Source organism: Panthera tigris, chromosome B1 (assembly GCF_018350195.1).
Source record: "Panthera tigris isolate Pti1 chromosome B1, P.tigris_Pti1_mat1.1, whole genome shotgun sequence".
NCBI classification, from domain to species: Eukaryota; Metazoa; Chordata; class Mammalia; order Carnivora; family Felidae; genus Panthera; species Panthera tigris.
Window position 1 is genome coordinate 123,391,546 of NC_056663.1, and position 9,515 is coordinate 123,401,060.

The following is a 9,515-nucleotide window of genomic DNA, read 5'->3' on the forward strand; positions in this document are numbered from 1 at the left end:
CAGATATGCCCAACAAAAGCCCAGGTGCCCTGAAAATTCATGTTCTCTAATAGTAAAGATTGACAAGTTTGTGTGTGAGCATACTGTGTGTATATATATATATATATATATGTGTGTGTGTGTATATGTATATATATGTATGTATATGTATATATATGTATTTATAGTATGTATAGTATATATATACATATATACACACATATATATTTATACATGTTGTATACATATACATATATATATTGCTATTATCCAAATCACCAAAATAAATTAAAATCAAGGTGCATAAGCTCCAGTGACGCTAACGACAAAGGGCCAATATTGTTCCCCATATTTGAGGAGTATGCTAGGCAAAGTCAGAGTTAACAATTCGGTCTTGTAATAGACCTTTTTAAAATTCTTCTATTTTCAGCTTTTGCGATATTGTCTTGGCTTCTGGGTGGAAAATGCTACTGCTGCACTCGGTTTTTTGTACTACGTTTAAAAGGAAACATATACACTATTTGAAACCGTCAGCAGGGATATATATAAAGATAGGAAGTGAATTACTCCCACAAAAAGTAGAAGAGTTACAGGCTTCAAATGGACTCATTAAGCCAATTTCATGTGTATCATAACCAGTAACCTGGGAAAATCTGTGAGGAAATGGCTATGTCAGGGCATCTGGGTGGTTCAGTCAGTTAAGCTTTGAACTTCAGCTCAGGTCATGATCTCATGGTTCATGAGTTTGAGCCCACATCGGGTGAGCTCAAACCCCATTTCAAGTGAGCTCAAGTCCTGCTTCATGTGAGCCCTGCCTTTCCCTGTCTCCCTCTCGCTCTCTTCCTCTCTGTCCCTCATGGGATTCTCTCTCTTTCCCTCTGTCTCTGCCTCTCATTTACTTGTGCCCTCTCTTTTTCAAACAAACAAACAAACAAACAAACCACCTATGTCATATGTTAAGGGAAAATCATTGATCTGTATTTTTTCCAAATGTCCAACTCATAATAAAGTGCAGAAAAGAGAAAAGGAAGCTGTTCTGATTATTTTATTCAGGACATGGGGTAGAAAGTCCTGGACCTAATAAATAGATTGTTTTGGAACAGCTATGACTATATCAATTTCAACGTAGTATGAATAGATGCTTAAATTTGAGCAGCTTGAATAAAACAGAACTTCTAGATGCCCAGGGAGCACATATGGAAGATTCAATGACCAAGGCCTTTTAATACAGATAGCTCATACATTTTCTTTTAAGTTTTCTGCTGAAGCTAAAGGCTGAAGTAGAAAAGAAATAGACAATTCTCACCTTGGTGACATTTACTGACAGCAAAAACGATAGCCTGAGTAGAGCTCATTCAGAAACTATGAATGGGAAACATTTGCCCAGGTAGGGATTATGTTGAATTAATACATAGAGCAAGGACTAAATCCTTTTCTAATAAAATCCTGGTCAGAATTGCACTTCTGTACAGAAGTGCTAGGGACTTTGCTTCCCCAAGCCATTACGTTTTCTACCTTCACTGCATTCAATGAAGTTTATGTTCCTTTTAATGGGGTACCAGAAGTGTTTGTTTTGGTGATTAGGGGGATGGCCTAAGTATCTATGGAAGCATAATATATCAGCAAAACTCATTCATATTAACCTGAAGTTGATTCTTTTGTTTTTAATTGATTGAGGGAGATTAGGTAAAAGGAGAAGTAACTTCTTAGGGTTCAGATGTTGAATGAAAGATGATAAGGAGTAGGAAAAAGCATGTGGAGAAGTTCAGCGACTTAATGTGGGGGCAGTACGTACTACTCTAATGCTTGCAGAGGCATTTCATCCTGGAAGTCTTACTTATGTGCCAAATATAGGGCTACTGGAATAGTTGAGTTGATGGAACAGCCAAAATTCAAACTCATCTCCCCTGACATTTATAGAGGTAAGGTTTTCTTCTTAAAATGGAGACATATCTTAATAAGGTTAGAGAGTAGCAATATAGTCGTGTTACCTTAATCCCTAGGCAGAGTTTTGCCCATGGCAGTATCACCACGTCCTTCCTAAAAGAAGGGAGCCAATGCTGGTAGCCATGTGAGAACATCTTGCCCTCATCCCCATACATAAAATACAAGTTACTCCATAAGTCACTGAGAAAAATCACCATTTCCCTTAAAATACTCAAATAGAATTCAGTGGAAAGCCAATATTTATACTCTGTTTTTAGATCAGCCAATTTAATATAGTTCGAGCTTTATTAAGAATGTACCACAGTCCAGGGGCAGCTGGGTGGCTCAGTCGGTTGAGTGCTTGACTTTGGCTCAGGTCATGATCTCACAGTTTGTGGGTTTGAGTCCCATCTCAGGCTCTGTGCTGACAGCTCAGAGCCTGGAGCCAGCTTTGGATTCTGTGTCTCCCTCTCTCTCTCTTCCCCCTTCCCCACCTCGTGCTCTGTCTCTCTCTCTTCCAAGAATAAATAAACATTAAAAAAGTAAAAAAAAAAAACTATGTACCAGTCTAAAAAAAAAAAAAAAGAATATAGCAGTATAATAGTTTTGTTTTAATATTAAAAGAAAAGTAACTTTTAATTTCTGTTTTAAAAGGAATCAGAAGAAGGTGTATATATATGAATGTCCTACAATCTTGTTATATTCAAAAGTGACCATGGAACAAGTTCTAAGTCATTTGCTTGGCTTAGATTTGAAAAAGGTTCTTTGTAATTCAAATTGATTGGTCCTCAAAAGAAAAAGCCAAGTTTTTAACCTCCAAGTTACCCTTTGCTGAAGCTTGTTGCTCACTAGGCTTCCCAGCTGGTGTATCTGGCTCCATGACAGGGCGTGTCAGGTTCTATTGGTCATGATTCTCCACATGACATCATGGATCAGAGAAGAGTAAAGACCATTTAAAAAGATGGTGTCACCTCACAATATGAGGTCTCAGCTGGGGAAAGTCTCAGAAACCCTCCAAACTATTATTAAAATTAACACAAATTAGAGATGAAAAGTTCAGCTTGCTTGGTTTGAATTTTATTTGGCTCAAAATTTTATCTCAGAAAAAGTTAAGAGTACGAGAGAGTCAACAAAGATTGCAAAGTTGGGTTCAGAGATCTTGTTTAGTTTGAGACAGATTTTAGAATTCTCCCACTACCTTAGCTCAGGTTTCATGTCATGGGACACTTGCTAAATTCTTTGATTTATTTGAACATTATTTAAAAAATATATTTCAGTTAGGAAAGCCTATCTCAGTTTTCCAACCGACGATACAATCTACTCTGATATTACTTAAATGTACATGGTACTTATTACCTGTTAGAAATAAACGCTTTTTGTTTTATGTTATTTTATTATTGGCACCCATTGATACCTATGACCTTCTTACAACCCTCTGTGTTTATGTGATATTATTTCACATGGAAAAAATGGGCACTGCTCTTGATTAAAAAGAGATCCAGAGAGGAAAAAAGAAGAGAGATCCAGTTAGCAAAGTTTGGATTGAAACTACAAGATATTAGGATTTGAGGTTTTCTTAGAAATCACCTAATTATACTAAAGTATATGGACTTCGGATAGTACTTCCACAGGATGTTCTGAGAAAAAAGTAGTTCCATTTTCAAAAATGTTTGAGTCATGATGTATTCTACACCTTCAATTGGAGAGAGTCTTTGTGCATTAGTATATTAAAGACCTGAGAATTTCTAAAAAATAATTCTACAAAAAAGCTGTGTTTAACTTGTTTCTTCATTTCCCCAGAGTATTGTGGTGTGGTGGTGACAATGCAAATGGATTTGGCTCAGAATCCTAACTTCATTCATTAACTGTGTGTACCTGGCAAATCAATTAGCAACCCTAAACCTCCATTTCCTCACCTAGGAAATGGGGAATAATATTATTTACCACCTAAGGTTGGGGGGCATGATGAAATGAGAAGATGATAGTAAAGCTCCTAGCTTTGCAGGGCCTCACACAAAGTGTGTCCCCTTCAAGTGGTAGCCTAATTATCTAAAAGATAACACCTGTGATGGAAATATCACAGGAGAATGCCGTTCTCATAGGAGTGAAAACAATGCATAATTTTGAAAAAGAAACTATAATCAATTACCAGTAAAAGTAAATGACCCTTGAAATACATAGAGTCACTAGAAAGGTGTGCATTTTTGGATTCTAATATTGTCCTCTTTCCATAATAATTTAGTCATCTTTCATGCGTATGGATAGGTAGTTACATAGAGCAATGAAAACATCACACAATTTGCTACTACATCATCTAGATTCAAATTCTAACCTGCCAATTCCTAGTGGGTAAGCTTAGGCAAGTCACTGGACATTTTGAGCCAGTTTTCCTATTTGTAAGCCATGGATTAGAATATTATTCCTCTTTGCAAGAGTTGTTGAAGATAAACTATAGAAATTTGGCCAATGATTAAGGGCTGACCATATTCCAGCCACAAGTTTCAGGTAATCAGGTAATAAGTGTTTTACATACAATAAGTGAGCAACTGTTCCTAAAAAAAGTGCTGTACAAACTATAACACTATATGTAAGTATTAGTTTGAAGTACCAGGTAATATGGCTTGGCACCCTGTGGTTTCTGAGTAGTTAACTAAATATCTGTATGCCTTTAATCCTAGCAATTACATGGAGAATATACTCCATCTCCAAGTAATTGTGAATTCTTAAAGAGGTTTTCAAAATCTGTTCTAATATCAAATTCCAAACAATGCAAATATAGGTTTAATTTGCTATGTTCTTGGATCTATCTTTTCTTAGCTCAAACCTTCAAGGTAGCTGCCCTAAACAACTGTGGATGTGAACTTGGCAGGACTACATAAAACATATTATTATTCTGATTTTTTGTAAGAGGAAACTGAGTTCAGATAGGCCAACCAACAAACTCGGAGAACCAGGACATGAACCTAATTTTTCATTTCAAAGTCTAAGCCGCTTTCTACTGTGTTGGATGCATAACAAAGAAAGGATAATTTAACAGATGATTTCTAGAGCTCAAGCCCTATCAGATCAATTTTATTAAAGGATTAATCTAATTTACTAAAAAAAAATAATCCCTGGGCATATATTATGGATTAACAAAATAAACTTGTTCCAGAAAAGTTTTATATAATTTAATCATTTAATATTCATAAGTGGTTATCAAAAACATTTGAAGACTCTTCAGTCTACACATTTTTTGAGGACAAAAATTATAATCTCCTACAGTCCCTCTATGGAGACAGAAAGTAAACTGGATAATCTTTGTTCAACTCTGATGATGTATTTCTTTTTCTTTGTTTTTGGTTTTCCTCCTTCAAAGTTCATAGTATGCTCTCTAAAATAAGCCAGGTATTGGGTAGTTAGATATATAATTTCCTAATCAATCTCTACCATTCAAGATAAAAAAATCCCTTTGGGATGAAAAACCTTTTGGGAAATGGCTGATTGTATAATCTGCATAGAACTCTAAAACAGCAAACATTTCAATGTGTATCTCTGTAGTGAAGATGTTGTGCAAGGTAGTATAGTAGCCTTCCTACCATGAAGAAAGTAAATAGTCTGATGAGTGAGGTGGACAAAGAGAATATTGAACTCAGAGGGAACATAGGGTGCTAGCACGGATAATGGGTCCTTTGCCCTGCCTGGATGTGCAAACTAACCTTCTCCTAGCACTCTATCCATTCATTCATTCATTCAAGGCATAGTCACTGAGAGTCTACCAGCCACCAGGAGTTTTACTAGTCCCTAGCAATACCACCATAAACAAAATTAACATGCATTTATAAACCTTGTCTCAAGAAGTTTAGATCTAATTGACGTTGGGAACTATGCAATTACAATATAGACTGACATCATGATGTGGGCAGTAGAAGAAGCTATTGGAATATATAGGATGAATGCTTTGCCTGGACTTGGGCACTCAGGAAGTGCATTCTGAAAGAAGCCATGTCTGAACTGCTAATTGAAAGAAGAGAAAGCATACCCTAGCAAATTGGGGGAAATGGGAGAGACATTCCAGCCTAGACAAGAGCACATAGGAAGAGCGCTTTCAGCTTCATCTTATAGAACAAACAGAATTGAGCCAGTTGAATAAAATTTTGAGAGACGAAAAACCACGAATTATAGAGGAATTAAATCACATCAGATATATAAGGAAGCACTAGGATTTTGGTATAATCATTCACAACTCTACAGTCATGGCCATAGGACATGAACCCTGAGGAGAGAGAAGGGTCATGATTAAAATGAACCTTGATGTTATTAGGTAATAAGGGACCACTGACAGGCATCATAGAGAGTAATTGCTTAGACTGACTTCCTCAGATTTCCAGGTAATGAAATGGGGGTCCAGAGAGGTTCTAAGACTTGCCCAAAGGCACACAGCTACTTAGAAAAAGAACTAGAAATACAATGAGGGTTTATGGAGACCTGCCACACATGCCTCACCTTTGGGCTTTTAAATTATTCAGGAAGTTTAAAATAATGATAAATTGATTGTCTATCAAGTAACTGATAGAAGTGACTCCTTCTCTCAGGAATACTCTTAAAGTATGATCTTTTCTGAGTAAATCCTAGGATGATGTCTAGATAAACACAAAAATAAGGCAACGCTTATTTGATCTGTAATATATTTTGGTTTCTTCTTTTCTATCACTCCCTTTACACCTCACTTATTTTTGATTATTCATTGTCTCTCAGCCTGAATATGAGTTTCAGAAGGGTCATTGTCATCTTGTCACTGACTGAGAGCTGTCTCCCCTGTGTTCCCCAGCACCTGCAGCACAGAGTTAACACTGATTCAGATTAGCTCTGGGTCAGCTGTGCTGCAAGGAGAAGGTTTTAACCCCTTGTAGACCTGGTTTCTTTCTTGGACTGAGTCTGCGGAAAACACATTCGCAGGATTCCTCTTTCTTGGTCTTTCCGGCTCACTCCCTGCCCTCTCTCCAGAGCAGCCTGCATTTTCTCCCTCAGCCTGCAAGCTTCTGTTTTCTGCCTGGCTGCGCTCACCGCCTTCCTATGGCACCTCAGGGAATTGCCCTCTTATTACCACAATTACAATCTGTACACATTTCATTAAACTAATATCGCTTCGCACAGGCTTTCTCCACAGAACTGCACAGCTGGAGGCCCATTTCTTTTCCTCAGCTTAAACACTTTGACAGGTTAAGAAAGCTATTATGGCTGAATAACAGGTGTTGCAAAACAATGTGCATTTGATGTTTAAATGAGAGAGCTTCTTTATTGACTGCCTTTATTGCAGCTAAGGCTCTCCTTTTTCACAATGACTGGATTTTTATTGTTTTTACTGCTTTTTAAAGTGTATTCTGTTGTTTCAGAATAGGTCTGAAGTGACTGTGTGTGGTTATTTGTTATTCTGCTGTCCTTTCCTTCTTTTATGATTATTATTTGCGTTTCTTGCTTTACTTTCCAGGTGAAGAATAATTGCAGAAATAGAAGTGTTGTATTGGGTCTCTGTCTCTGCTAAAAGCACACCCGCTTCATGAACAATGCCCAGAGGGCCTCTAAGAGGGCCTTTTCCATTATTTTGCCTATTTATATTGCCTACGTCAGTCCACTCACCTACCTTCCAGTGACCCAGTGAGTTGGATCCCAAATGAGAAAATATAAAACACAAATGGAGGGATAGTTTACTGTTATACTTATTTGCGTACCGCTGTCACATTCTTTGTTCAGGACCTTCCTGCATAGAAGACACAAACGTGTGCGCGCGCACGCACACACATATAGGCATTTATATACACACACATACTTATATATATACATTTTGTCATTTATTCTTTATCTTTTGACATTTTTGTTTATTTTTCCTTACATTCATCAATGTTAAGCAAATCTTAATTCCTTTCCTCTATTTGCTCACACAATATCATGCTCAGCAGGATATAGTCTGTTTTATCATTTCAATAAGATGACTTTTGCTAAAGAGACAGTCAAGTGTTAAAATACCATTTTTCAGAGGCAAGTGCTCAGTGAGAGAGAACACATGATTATGAAAGCATAGAAATGGATGGAAATAAAAGCACTAAAATATTTAGATTTTTATCTTTACAGTATCTAGTGCAGTGCTCTTCATACTGTAGGCACTCAAAAATGCTTATTAACTCCACGGTAAGCCATAATGTACTTTTTTAAAGCAAAGCTTAGATTTCATGATTACCTACATTATAATAGGGCAGCAAAAAGCAGAAAGAAAAGAAAAAGTAAGGGGGGAAAAGCTCATTGTTTCCTTTAGCTCAATATTTTCAATTCTGTTACTGTATTCAAAATTGTAATCATCATAATTACTTTTTATTCATTTTTGTGAAGCCAAGTGAAGCCATTTGTGTGATTCAGAGAGATATGTTTTATCCAAAATATGTGTATTCTAGGATTGTGACAGTGCCTCTTTCCCTGTGTGTCTTCAGCACCTACGACATTTCTTTAAAAAAAGCAGGTGCTCAGTCAGTGATTGTTGAATGAATTAACCTTAGTCCCTTTGGAGATGAGGAATTCTTCATGTGGATTTCAGATGGTTAGAAGACCTCTTGACACTGTAAGTACAACTTTGTGTATACACACAGCAGTAGAGCAGTGAGAATTGGTTTTCATTTGATTCCCAAAGGAATGTGACCTCCCTAAATTTATGACCCCCCCTTCTTGAGAAAGAAGTTCTTTGAATGATACTTTAATAAACAGTTGGCAAATAAAGAAACTATTTATTGAGCCAGCAACTCAAGTAAATTTTTTCTATTATAAAGTTAAGCCTAATGAAACATGGAATTTAGGAAACTGGGAAAGCTTCACTTGATCTTATAAAAAACGCTCTTCCATTGTTTAATTGTTGCTCCCCAGAGCCAGAGACTATGATCCTCAACCTGCATTGTGACACAGATGGATATTTTTAATGATGCCCAAACTCGTACTCTCTGTAAGCTCTTTATAGTTTTAAAAGTGCTTTCTCATTTAAAAGACAACCAAAGTCCATTTTACTAGAGTATTGATTCACCAATATCCCTGGGAATAGGTAAGGCCAGTTCTATTTTGGGGGATTTCCAAGTATAGCGTGTGTCTAAATCTCTGTGATGTCTAACTCAATTTTTAAAAAAAGTTAGTAATCCTACATTTATGAGGCACATATCTCCTAAGAATTTTAATGAGCTGCATGATATTCACACAAATTTTGTAGAAAAGACTTAACAGGTAAAGGAACTAAAATGCAGATATTATTCAATGTTTTTTTTTTCTCATTGGTTGCTTGCTTCTAAAATAATAAATACAATTTTTTAAAAAATTAAGTAGATATTTATAGTTTTAGAAATATCTTTGCAAAAAAAATCTCCTAATATGTATTTCTTTCTCTGGTTTAAAACTGAGAAAAAATTTTACATCAGAAAATTGATTTTAAAATGAAAGAAAAAATAGTTTTTTACATGACTGAACCAATAAATCTAAATAAAATGTTACAAGTACCATCAATATATTAAGATCTTGTAAAATAGTACATGTTGCAGCCATTTATGGAAATCTGTTATAATCATTTTTTAGAATTAACTGCCCTCAGATAATTCCAT